The sequence below is a fragment of the Alexandromys fortis genome, unplaced genomic scaffold (assembly GCF_014885135.2).
Source record: "Alexandromys fortis isolate MF-2015 unplaced genomic scaffold, M_Fortis_MF-2015_v1.1 scaffold_64, whole genome shotgun sequence".
Lineage (NCBI taxonomy): Eukaryota > Metazoa > Chordata > Mammalia > Rodentia > Cricetidae > Alexandromys > Alexandromys fortis.
Genome location: NW_026067976.1, coordinates 8,466,313 through 8,479,840, shown reverse-complemented (window position 1 = coordinate 8,479,840; position 13,528 = coordinate 8,466,313). Strand labels below are relative to the sequence as shown.

The following is a 13,528-nucleotide window of genomic DNA, read 5'->3' as shown; positions in this document are numbered from 1 at the left end:
AGATTCCAATATTTCTGAATTTCACCCAATGTCGCCTCCTCCACCTTTCCATGTTACTTGGCTTTCTCTGGGGCTTCTGAGAATGTGATGGGTGTCTATGTTTTCTCTTACCTCTATCAAATAAATGGTCTATTTTGTAAGTGAATCTTGCCTTTTTGGTTTATCTACAGTCAAATACATTTACCTGAACTTTCAGCTGGGTGAATTTGTGTTGTAGTAGGAGCGGCAGGGCTGCGTCCCTGGCACCCGGCCACCCGCATGGCTAGGTTATGCCCCGAAATAATTACACAGAAACTGTATTTTTTTCAAACACTGCCTGGCCCGTTATCTGTAGCCTCATATTGGCTAGCTCTTACATATTGTTCTAACCCATTTCTAATCTGTGTAGCCCACGAGCTGGCTTACCAGGGAGGATCTTAACCCGCACCTGTCTGGAGCAGGAGAATCATGGCGACTCCTTGACTCAGCTTCTTTTTCCCAGCATTCTCTTCTGTATACTCCACCTACCTAATTTTCTGTCCTATGAGGGCCGAGGCAGTTTCTTTATTATTAACCAATGAAAGCAACAGATAAGATACAAGACCCACCTCCATCAAATTTGGAGAAGTAAAAGAAACAAAACAAAACAACCTCAGTCTTTTGTTGGGTAAAGTTTTATCCATTTTAGATGATTGAGCCAAAATGCAAACTTGTTCTTACTGTTGGGGGATTTGACCAAGATTCATTCTTTTCTTTCAATTCCATGGAGTCTCATTCTTTCCAATGATCAATCTATAAACAGAAATATTTTAGGGTGTTTAGATGCAACAGGAGTGTGGATTGTAAAAATCAGTGGAAGCTGGACATGATACAGAACAGTCCTATAATTCCAGCACTATGGAGGCTGAGGCAGGAGGATTTTTGCAAGTTTTGAGGCCACCTGTAGTTACATAGTAAATTCTAGACCAGCTTGGGATACCAAATACCAAACAAACAAAACAAAACAAACAAAAAACACAGAACAAAAATTCCACTAAGCAAAATTTAAAAATCAATGGAGACTGCCTTGAAGGCCCCATCCTCGAGCTGAAGCCAAGCCTGTGCAGTGATATCTATTTCAGATCTGGTCATAAACAGAAAAAAAAAATCCTCTCCTCAATCAAATCCCAGCCTTGACAGTCAGCTCCCCCATCAGTGTGTTTCCTCACACTAGAGGAGCCCTGCGTTGGCAGATGTCTTTGACTTAGAGAGTTGCTGGGGTAAAGAACTCATTTTATTCTTTGACAAAGGGCAGTTTTTGGAAGTCAAGTACTCTGCTGTGTTCAGGGACAGAGGTGGATTGCAACGTCATAACTGAGTGTCTGCTCCATATACCATTAAACTGCAATAATGGCTTCCTTGGAATTAAGCTCCTTCTCCCTCTTGCGCAATTGGTCACTTTTTTTCAACGAGGTCACAGTTTTCAGAATTTCATCCGAAATTTCAACATTTGGATCTAATGTTTTTGGAACTGGGATTATCTGGATTTTTATTTTTAGAGATTATACTTCAGGGATTTTAGTCTTTTAGGATTTCAATTTTTAAGATTATGGCAAGCTTATGTATCTTTCAGGGTTCTGATTGGCCCTGGGGGAACAGGCCAGTGTGATTGTTAAGAGTCCATCTTTGATCCTGTTCCCAGATCTCTGCACTGCTGCTGAAAGATGGAGAAAGGAGGAAGAGCCTTAGGTAAGCTGAGAACCTTTGTTGTTCATGAGTAATAGGCATTTCTAGGTGGCATTAAAATAATTGTTGTTTTCCTATTATTTTTTCTTGTAAAGTGGGTAAAACAATTTTCCAACATTCCTCTCTGAAGAGCCCCACATGAAGCCATTGCTGGTAGTCCCCTCTTAAGGAAGGAAAGACTCTCAGATTGTTGGAGACATCTCAAGGTCATCCAATAGAGTACAGACAGGGCAGCACCTGAGCAGAGGGTGAACATTGCCCTCCATGTCAGCCGCAGCACCTGCTGGTGTCCAAGGACGCGGAAGACTACCAAAAGCTGCTGGTGAGCAGTGTGTGGAAACATTCTGTACACTGGTTTGGAAGCCCCTCCTGAGCCAGTATAGAAACCTCTGTTAGCAGGAGCTGAGATCCACCTGGGAACTCTCCCACCCCTGCCCAATGGTCTGTGAGGTCCGCATGGAAGTCTCCTGCCCACTCTAGCCTCTTCTCTGGACAAGTTGCTCTCCTGCAATGGTGATGGTTTACTAGTTCCTGAGAGTTTCACCTCAAATGTGTTTTAGAAATCCAGGATAAGAGAAAACCAAAAACTCCCCCTTCTCTAGGAGCTGGGCCCAAGGAGCTCTTACCTAATCTGGATCAATTTTCCTCACAAAGCTGATAGAAGAAGAGGAATTGCGACCTTAAGAGGATGGTGAATGTCATGCCAGTATTCCAGGAAGAAGAGTTGATCTTCTCTGAGGAACAAATGTTACTCCAGAAGGAAATAGCCAATTTCCATCACCTGAAACAACACAGGCACCTGGGAACAGAGGCCACACCACAGTGAGCTCCTGCAGGGCTGCAGCAAGCAGCTCTGAGCCTGCACAGAGGGCTGGGAGATAAGGCAGAGATGTTAACCCACTAGTCTGCACCTTCTTCTGGACGCAACTGTTGTTCAGTCCATCCATTAGCATACCGCATGACTCATCACTGCAGATCTTGGCTTTGAACATGTCAACTCTTCAGGCTCGGCAGTCTGAAGCTTACATTAGAATTTGTGCCAATGGTCCGAGATTCTAGTCTTGAAATCTTTTGCTTCTCCTCTACTCCAGTTTCTCCACATAACATCTTTTCAACCCTTGCATCAACCCATCTGGGTCTCTTCTCCAGGCAACTCCAAATACAACATTTTTATAAAAAGCATTAGTGAGCAAAGCTTTTGCTAACTATCCTACACAGATGAAAAAGGGATACAGGACACACAACCCATTTTCCTACAACCTCCATCCTCCTCCACATGGCTGTTCTCCATCAAAGTCATCTCAGGCTCTCATATTTGTCCACTCGACTCACACAGTGCACTGTTCTGCAGGTCCCTGTCCCATCAATATCAGATCCCAGGTCTCCTTCTCATCACCATGAGATCCCAGGTCCCCTTCTCACCACAACAAATCCCAGGTTCCTGGCTCACCACCACCACCAGATCCCAGGTCTCCTTCTCACTACCACCAGACCCCAGGTCCCTGTCTCACCAGCACCAGGTCCTAGGTCGCCTTCTCACCAGCACCAGATCCCAGGTTCCCTTCTCACCACCACAACACTGTTCCAAATTCTTGTTTCTCACAGAACTTGCCAGCTCTCTCAGTTTCCCATCCCACCAGGAAACCAAAGTGGCACATCCTGATTTGGAGACCCAGCTTTTGAAATAGAACAGTTGGATTCATATAGATCAGTATTTTGTGTACATGCTTTGAATCACATCTGTATATTACCAAAAAAGGTATATTTTGTTCTTCCCATATTCTTGATAACATTTTAGCTATATACTTTCAATAACTATTAAGACAACTGATAGGGTAATTTACACAAAAGTATATTATATGTGTAGCATATAAGTCTATGTGTGATATGTGTATGGCTACTTTTTCCTGAAGACTGTGCCTTCTCACTGGGTTCTCACACAGAGGAAGGAATAAGGCACCACTCGACATTCTCAAGAGAACTCTAATCCAGATTGTGAGTGTCTTGACTTCAAGACAATTTTTTTTTAATTTCCCACTTCCTCTTACAATCAGCTTGAGCATAATGATTTCCGCATCTAGATCTGGGTAGAAAATGATTATTCAGACCACAGCAAGTATACACTCGTGTTTCCAATCTTCAGCTACACTTGACTCAACATGAGATGTTTCTGCTCAGTAAAGCCCCCTGTGCATCTCTTACCTGACCAGAACACTACAAGACAAAAAAATATCCTTTAAATTTTGAGCAAAGACAAGTTCCAGCAATTGCTTCCAGATGGGAAAACAGGACTGTAAAACGGTTCATCAGCTGTCTTCTTCAAAAATGTCAGTCTTGAAAGAGTTAGAACTCTGTGGCTGCCTTAGATAAAAGGAGACTTGTAGGCAAGTACAATCTGTGATGCTTGCTGGGTCCCGTGTGGCAGTAAATGCTCACAGCCCTTGGCATACCAGAGTAAGATCATTGTTCAAGGGATTTCCTGGACTCTCCTCAGCAACAACTACAAAGGAGATTTCTCACATCTAGTCCTGGGTTTTTTGTTAGTCTGTGACTCTTGAGGGGAGCATTATCATTCCCAAGTATATAACTTCATTCAATATATATATATATATATATATATATATATATATCATCTGTGCACACACATATATAATATGTAATTTTAGGTAAACATTAAATAGTATGTTTCTCTGTGACCTTTTCAAGTATCATGTGTTATTCATCCCCCTCTCCTCAGTTAAAGCCATCTCCTTTTCTTTCTTTCATGGCACCCATGGCCTGCTATTTCCGTCTCTGGAGCTCCACCTCATGAGGTGATCATGCTAACCTTACATGGATGGTGAGCTATACTATAGATGGTGGTGCCAAAGTATCCAGAAAGAATCCCTACAAATGTGCTCTGGTCAGTTTTCTGTCAACTTGACACAAGCTAAAGTTCTTTGAGAAGAGGGAAACTCAGTTAAGAAAATGCCCCTACCAAATTGGCTTGTGGGCCACCCTGTGGCACATTGCATCCATAGAAGATTAACACCACAAGGAGCGGTGCAACTCCTGGGTTGGTGGCCCTGGATGGTATAAGAAAGCAGGCGGATCAGCCATGACAAGTAAAGCAGGAAGCTGCATTTCTCCACAGCTTCTGCATCAGTTCCTGTCTCTTGAGTTTCTGTTCCTGCCTTTTCCTCCCCAAGTTGCTTTTGGTCATGGTGTTTCATTACAGTAATGGAAACCTTAAGACAATATGCAGCTGCAGTTCAGAAGTTCAAAGCAGAATTCTGTTTGCATACAGAGCAAATGGAGACATGTTAGAAGCAGTGAATCCGAGTAAAGAGTATTGGTCGATTTTGATTTGTTGTTCTTGATATTTTATTTTACAATGGCATGTGTATGCTTGTGTCTCTATGTCAGTACATGTATATGTGTGTCTTAAGGGGCATGTGATGGGATCCTCTGGGGCTGGAGTTACAAGTGATTGTGAGCTGCCAGACACAAGTGATCAGAAATGTACTTGAGTCCTCTACAAGAGCAGCAAGCACCCTTAACTACTGAACCATCTCTATAACACTTGTCCAGTTTTTAAATCTATTCCAGGAATTTCTGCGCCTCAAATCATTCCCTAATAAATAATTCTAGAAAATGAGCAGACCGTGCTGATCTTAGTGACCTTTGACATGAAGAAACTTTGATGCTCATAGATATCATTCTCATATTCATGTCTCCAGCTTCAAAGAGCTTCATTAAACTCTATCAGGCAGAAACTGAGGTCTTCCTATCATCCTTTTGCTTCTTACCTTACCAATTAACCTTGGCAGAATCATAAGACATAGCTTTAAAAATGCAGATGAGATCAAATGGACGCTCCATATAAAAACAGAATCCCAATTAACCTGTGACTCCAACTCTCAGCCTTTCACACACCTGCTACTTGCCTGGAAGACATCATTTTATCACTTACATTTTCAAATTCTTTACACAGAAAATGGAGATGAACATGTCTATTCATGTGATAAATGGCAGTGATGATTAAGTTGGAAGGCTGAGGAGACAGCTCAGTGGGAGAAAGCAATTGCTCCTCAAGTGCCAAGACTGGAGTTCAGAGCCCTAGAGCTCACATCCATTCCTATAGGGAGAGGGGAGACAGAGATAGGGTAATTCCCACAAGCTAGCTGGCCAAGTAGCCTGCTGCAGAGAAGTAGGAAAATAACAGAAATCCTGTCTCAAACTAGGCGGACGGCAAGGACCAACACCAGAAGTTGTCCTTTGACTTCTACAAACATGCCTAGGCATCCATGTGCCTTCACTAGCTCATGCACACGCAGGATATTTATTTTTTCCACTGCCTGAGGCAATGTGTGACCCAATGCGGAAGCATCTTTCTCATTGACAACAACACCTAAGTTTCTGCCACAGACCCCTGTGCTAGATTTCACTGACTGACCCTTGTTACAAAGGTTTTGACACTTGGTACAGCGGCTGTAAAGACATCTCAGTCACAGAGGTGCCTCAGAAAAGATTCCTTTCGAAGCAAACTTATCTTTGGCTGAAAATACAAAATTTCCAGATGTTACTTTTAAGAGATCATATGGAGACTTTGCATTTTAGAGCATCCTTGGAAGAAAACCATATCCAAGAAACATGAAACCTTTTAAAATAACAACAGAACTGCAAAATGCCCTGAAAACTCTGTGTCTCCTCCCTTCTTCCCTTCCCCTGAAAAGAAAAATCATTAACTACTCTTATTTCCATGAGGTAAGAGACTTCCAAAAGGGAAAATAGGAATGGAAAAGGTATATCATAATCTGGAAATGAACTAAGGAAGCACTTAGTTTAACCCTCTGTTAAATAGAATAAAAAGCTGAGACCTATGGAAGATTTGCTGAAGGCCGACCACACACACGTTAATGTTGGTCAAATCTCCCTGCATAACCTCTTCTTTCCCATTTCTCTCCCTTCCTCTCCATTTAGCCTCTTCACCCTCAGTATTTCTGATTCTGGCTTCATATGGGGTACGGTCTGCTAGCCCCACAGCCTGCTCTATTGTGCTTTAGACACACTTTCCTCCACATGGAAATGCAAAGGGAAGTGTTAGAAACTAGAACTCACACAGGAGACAAAACCTACAATATTGGTCTCTCTGAACCTGAGTTACCCCACCTAACATAACATTTTCAAATTCTCTCCCATCTGCCTTCACGTTTCATATTTTCATTTTTCTTTATGCCAAATTCATGCCACATTTTCAAAGTGCATTCAGCAGCTGTTGGGCATCTAGGATGCTCCCGTTTTCTTTCCTCTGTGAATGGAGCGGCAGTGACCATCAGTGTGCAAGTACTTACACGGCTGGACACAGAATGAGGTGTACATAACAGCGTGGTGGAGCTGGCTCCTATGGTGATTCAGGTTTTCTCTGTTTTGTTTTGTATTTTTTGAGAGATGTTCAAATTGGTTACCATAGTGACTGTTCCAACTTGTCGCCAATTATGGATGAAGATTCTTCTTTTCCAACTATTTGGCAGCATTAACTATCTTTTGTTTTTGTTTTTTGTTCATTTGTTTTTGATGATAGTCACTCTAAGTTGAATGAGAAGAAATTTTGACTTAGTTTGGTGAATTTAAATTATTAAGGATGTTGAACACTTTCTAAAAATCTTTAATCAGTTATCTGGGTTTCTTCTGAGACCACTGTCTCAGTTTCTGGGTTTTGTGTTCTAGGTACTAACCTTCTGTTAGATGTTTAGCCAATGAAGATTCTATTATATTCTATAAGTATCTCTTTGTTGTACAGAAGACTTTAATTTCATAAGGTCCTATTTGTTTGGATCTTTTTTTTTGCTTTGTTTATTTTATTTTGGGGTTATGTGATTTTTTTATTAACTAAAATTTTTCATATATGTTACATACCAATCGCAGATTTTCCTCTCTCCTCTCCTCCTGTTGTCCCTCCATCCCTGACTCCCCTTTACCTGCCCCCCATCCACTCCTCTTCAGTCTTCATTCAGAAAGGGGCAGGCATCCATGGGCTTAAACATAGCATGTGCAACAAGATGAAGCAAGAACAAGCTCTTCCCTTGGAACAAGATTGAACTAGGCAACCCAGAATGGGGAATAGGGTCCTGAAAGATAGCACAAGAGCCAGAGATATTACTGCTAGGAGCCCCAGAAATAGACTGTCATACACATGCATGCAGAGGACCTAGCTTGGTGCCATGCAGGCTCCCTAGCTGTCAGTTCAAAGTCCATGAACTACCCAGAGCCCAGGTCAGTTGTCTCCGTGTGTTCCACCATCACGACCTTGACACCCACCCTGACTCATATAATCCCCCCTTTCTTCAGCAGAACTCCTGGAGTTTGGGCCAGTAAGTGGCTGTGGGTCTCTGCACCTGCTTCCATCAGTTACTGGATAATGACAATTAGGGTAGTTGATGACAATTAGGGTGTTTATCACCACGAGGTCATGGCCTACCAGCAAAGTTTCATCACATCTATCTCCAGCAGTGGATCATGGCATATATCTCCCCACCTTCCTTCTCCCAGCATTCAGTTCTGTTTTCCCTGCTTACCTAAGCTCTGCCCTATCAACAGGCCAAGGCAGTTTCTTTATTCATTAACCAATAAAAGCAACACATAGACAGAAGGACCTCCCACACCATTTCCCTTTTTCTGTTTAAACAAAAAGAAAGGCTGGATACTATGGGCCTATAGGCTGAAGATGGATGCTCCAATGGTAAAGAAAAACTTTGAGTGACTGTCTAGGCAGCCAGATGTCTCTGTCAATTTTAGAGTTTTGGAAGTTGCTTATGATATAATTTCTGTTTACTTAGGTAATATCATATCATTCTGGAGTCTTTGATGGAGTTGAAGAATTTATAGTTTTTGTTACAGTTTTCCTTAGTTATGATAAAAGATAAAGTAGATATACTGTTTAGTTTTATGTAATTTTACTATGTTAAAGCCTTCCTAATCTAGTAGTATTTGTGTTATAAACTTGGGTATGCTAATGTTTGGTGAAATATATTTATAATTATAATGATCTGTTGATGGATTGTTTCCTTAATCAGAATGAAGTCACCTTATTTATCTTTCCTGATTAATTTTGGTTTGAAGTGTATTTTGTCAGATATAAGAACAGCAATACCCAATTCATAGATCTAATTTCATGGAATGCTGTCTTCAAAGCTTTTACTCTCAGGGAGTCTTTATCTTTGATGAAGAGTTGTGTTTCTTGGAGGCAACATATAGGTGACGATGTTTTCTAAATCAATTTACCAGTCTATATCTTTTGACTAGGGAATTGAGGTCATTAATATTTAAAGATCTTGTTGAAAGATGTGTATTAATTCCTGCCATTTTGCACATTATATAGTATTAGATGTTTTTCTAATCTTCTTTGTTTAACTACAGTTGTAACAGATTTTTGTTGTTGTTTTTGTTTTTCCTTGTTCTGTCCTACATGTGTTAATCTTTCTTTGTCTTATTACCCCCAGTATCCTCTGAAGAGCTGGCTTATGGGTTACAAGTTCCCTTATCTTACTCTTCTAACGGAATATTTTCTTCCTCCACCAGCAATGGCACACAGTTTTCCTGGGTGTAGTATTTTTAGTTAGCAGCTGCAGTCTTTCAGTAGTTTAAATACATCATTAAAGTTTTTCAACTTTCAGTTGAGAAAACAGCTGTTATTCTATTCTGGTAGACCTGACTATACCTGTTACCTGGCATTCCTTTCAGTTTCTAAAACATTTTCTTTGTTTTGTTTATTTAGTGTGTTTAACTATATTATGATGTGGGGAAGCTTCTATTCTGTTTTTTTTTTTTCTATTTGGTGTTCTAGATGCTTCCTGGGCTTGGGAATCTCCATATATTTGTGAAATTTTCTATCACAACTATAGTGAAAGTATTTTCTATACTGTGTGAATGGTGTTCTTCTCCTCCTTTTATGCTAACAAAGAACGTATCTGTTCTTCTCGTGATGTGCCAGTGACCTTGAGTTCCATTCATACTTTAAAAATATATGTAAATGTGTTTTGAGTGAATGTACCTGTGTCAATTCCTTTACCTTGTCTTCCAGCCCTGAAATCTGTACCTATGATCCACTTTATTGCTTAGACTTTCCACCATGCTTCTTATTTGACTGAAATTTTCATTTCTAACCACATTACTTTTGTCTTCAGGATTCCAATCTCTATCAAATTCCATATTCATATCCTTCATTGACTTCCTTATTTCATTTAGATGTTTGACTGCAATTTTTGGAATTCATTTAGGAGTTAATTCATTTTCTCTTTCATTTCTTTTAATATCATTCTTATGAAATTTTTTTTGTCTAGAATTGGGAGCATGGATCTGGTATTGGCAAAGTTTAAAACAGATGGATTGTCTCAGTTTTCCATGGTACTTTGCTTTTGCACTGGACTTGTGCATCAGTTGTAACATCATTGGTTGAATCCTTTTTAACTTGTTTAGGCCATTTTCTTCTTTAAGTTAGAAGGGCTTTCCATGATCATGAGCAACCCATCTCCTGAAAAAGTCAAAATCATTTTTCTCCATATTTCCTCTAGTATTCCAAACATCAAGCTCTATAGCCAGTTTTCCCCTGAGAGTAGAGTACTGTCTGTTCCACCAGTCATTGCTAAAGGATAGAGTAAGGGAATTCACAAAACTGTCATCCGTTAAGTACTAATCATCTGGGGGTAGTAAAGGGACACTGATGAGACTGTGTGTACGAATCTATTAGTTGTAGGTATGAATGAAAAGAGAAGAAACACAGCCTGGCTGGTGATGAGAACGGGAATAATGGGAAAAGAGAGGAGGGGATGCAGTAGAAAAGGGAGCAGTAGGGATAAAACAAAGTTGAACGAAGGACAGAATTTTGTGGAATGGTAGACAGAAAAGAGAAATGAGGGTGTGTTTTCATGCAACAGAACTCCCGACTTTCAGGAAGGAGGCTGGGGTGAGCCTGGCCAGCGGCCATTGTTTGCAAGACAAAAAGGCAAAAGGAAAGAATAAGTAGCGGCAAGAACATAGTAAGGCTGGGATGGATGCTGAAGTGATACTGGGCATTAAACAAAGATAGGGCAGTTGTAGAGCAAAGGGAGCTGGATGGAGACACAGGGTGTGAAACTGATTAGTCTCATTCTGTCTCTATGGTGCTGTCAGGTTACTTCCCTGCCACTAGGAAGCCCTCTGTGCTGGGCAGTACAACCCACCCCTCCAGGCCTTCATTTGAATGATCAGATAACCTGGGCAGTACTTCTGAGGCATCACCCCAAATCTGGCACACCTTTTAAATTCCTTCAGGGATCAAGTTGTGAATATGGGCTCCACCTCTGTGCCTCAAGTGGTTCCTACTAACATGTTAAGTGCGTTCCTTCTGCGACACAAAGATTCTTTAGACTGTATTGGATAAATATCATTCTTGTTTTACCAAATATAATTTTATCACCTTCTTTCCTTCCTTCCTTTTTTTTTGTTTCTTTCTCTGTCCGTACTTACGTTTATTTAATATTTATTAAACTGTATTAAAATTGTGGAGCTGTTCGTGTTAAAACAAGGCTCCCATCAGAAAGATCTGTTCCCTTTAGCTATTTCCTCTGTCCTTATAGAAAGTATAACTCTCCGATTAGATTTTGTTGTTTTGGCTCATCTTACTTTTGTCTATTTGACATGAACATGACTGTATTAATATTATCTGATATTTTCTTATGGGTGTAGTAATCTTGTGCCCATTTCTCCATTAATTTATTCTTCCAGCTATGCATTTACCCATCATTCATCTGTCCATCTTTTCATCCCAACTTGCCCAATTTATTTGAGATGAGCACACATGTTTAATTTTATCACTACTTCTTATAATTAGTTGTCTTTCTAGCCACAGGGTAAATAATACTTTTGAGTTATATATGATGAATAGCTGCCAAATACTCGTCATCAGCCTTGTCCCTCCGGGATGATCATTTTGTTAAGCTACTTCCTCTGTCATTTCATAAAACTATAAAATGATATTTTAAAATAGTACCATATAATCAAATCATCACAAAACACTGGAAAAGAATCAGTAAACCTCTTGAAACTTGAGTCTTCATGTTCTTCATGGGTGCCCTCTTAATTAACAGCTTTGCGTTCCCACCTGCTGTCAAAATCATTGTTCCATTTTCTCTCTTAATTTTTATACAACCTCAAACCCTCCCCGCTTTTTCCTCCCCAGAGCTCTGCGTTGCTTTCCACCTCCCTTTTCTCAGAATGTATTTCAGTGCACAATTTAACTGAAGGAGGACGGAGAAGAAAGGCTGTGCTCTTTGTGAAAAGCACAAGAGTCTTCTTGACAGGGAAGGGCTGGAAAATAAAAGGAGCAGGCTGTTAAAATGTGAGCTGTGCTTGAACACATCCTAAAACGATTCAATTGTCTGTTCCGGATATAAATTATAAGCTGAGTGATTTAAAGCCAACTCCCACTGACTATTAAAAGTGGGGACTGTTGAGTTAGCCAGATCCGAGTCTGCTGTGAACTGCTTCTTTATGAATCGCAGTGCTAACTGTTCAACCTGAGTGACAGTAAACAAAAGTCAGATTTAAAAAGCGCCTGGAGGATGCATGAGTCACAATAATTCCGTACTCTAGTTCTGCCTCCAGATGAAGTTTACTAGTAAATGATGAGCACATTAAAGGTAGCTGCTTATGCATGAATAAATACTGAAACAAAACAAAATGAAATATCTCCCCTTCAGCCTGACTATTGCAGCCAAGCTGGCTAACACATATCACTCTGCTTCATCAAGAGGATATGTCTATTTTTAGATGAAACAGCAACTACAAACTCTGCATTTATTTAGTAATAACTCATTAGAGTTTCAATATTTGTAGAAAGACCAGGTCTTATATAAAATGCTGAATTCTCCAAAATTCTCAAATATTCTATACCTCTAAAAGAAACTATTATAACAATAACAGAAAAGGGGGAGGAGACTCCTGATGTTTCACATAAATAAAAAAAAATTAAGAATCCCGAAACCTCTGATTCTGCCTGGCCCCTCTCAGCTGATTCAATGCATTGTCACAGCTCGGTTTCCAGCTCTCAGTTCTTTGATTTTGAAATCTGTGCTGAAGAAACTCTTTGTGTTCCGCTTCTCTCCTTGCCGCATCTGTAAACCTACAAAGCAGTATGCAGCAATGGAGTCTCTGGTAGAGACGGGACGACCTATATACTTCAGCTCCTCATCAAATTCTAACTGTGAGGCCTTGAGAAAGTCCTTTAGCAGGGTTCTACTTCCTCATCTACACATTTGAAGGGAGAATTCTGAGCCAAGTAGCACGTGCAATGCATCAACTAACTTTTAAAAGGACAACCTCAGAGAAACCGAAACGCCAGTGTCGCCTTAAGGAAAGAAACCTTCAACACTGCTCTGTGAACTACCTTGAACGAGAGTGAACCCACAATTGAATCCTCCACTTCTCTCCCTGTATTTTCCATCTGCCCTTAGTTTGTGTTGCCGGCTCGTCTGTAGTCTGTCTGCTGTGTGTATCTAATTGTTCTATTGCCTGTGTGTTCCAAACAACAGATATTGCTCTGTATTTACTGAACAACCCAGAAAACATTGCATGTGGGGTGGAGGAAGGGGTACACTCATCCATTGCTGGTGGGAATGCAATCTTGTGCAACCACTTTGGAAATCAGTGTTTCGGTTTCTCAGCAAATTCGGGATCAACCTACCCCTGGACCCAGCAATACCACTCTTGGGAATATACCCAAGAGATGCCCTATCATATGACAAAAGCATTTGTTCAACTATGTTCATAGCAGTATTATTTGTAATAGCCAGAATGTGGAAACAAC

At 40.5% G+C, this 13,528-nt stretch overlaps 1 long non-coding RNA gene across 5 annotated transcripts in view; it reads right to left on the bottom strand.

Annotated features, from left to right (window-relative positions):
- Positions 1–320: 320 nt before the first annotated feature.
- The window catches only part of LOC126510764 (uncharacterized), a 38,712-nt gene continuing 25,504 nt past the window's right edge, over positions 321–13,528 (bottom strand). For 2 of the 5 annotated variants that reach the window (XR_007594484.1, XR_007594481.1), the window contains 2 exons: positions 2,331–2,485; positions 321–771 (listed from right to left, as the gene is read on the bottom strand). This is a non-coding gene — a long non-coding RNA (uncharacterized lncRNA). The other 3 variants (XR_007594480.1, XR_007594483.1, XR_007594482.1) reach the window with 3 other exon arrangements.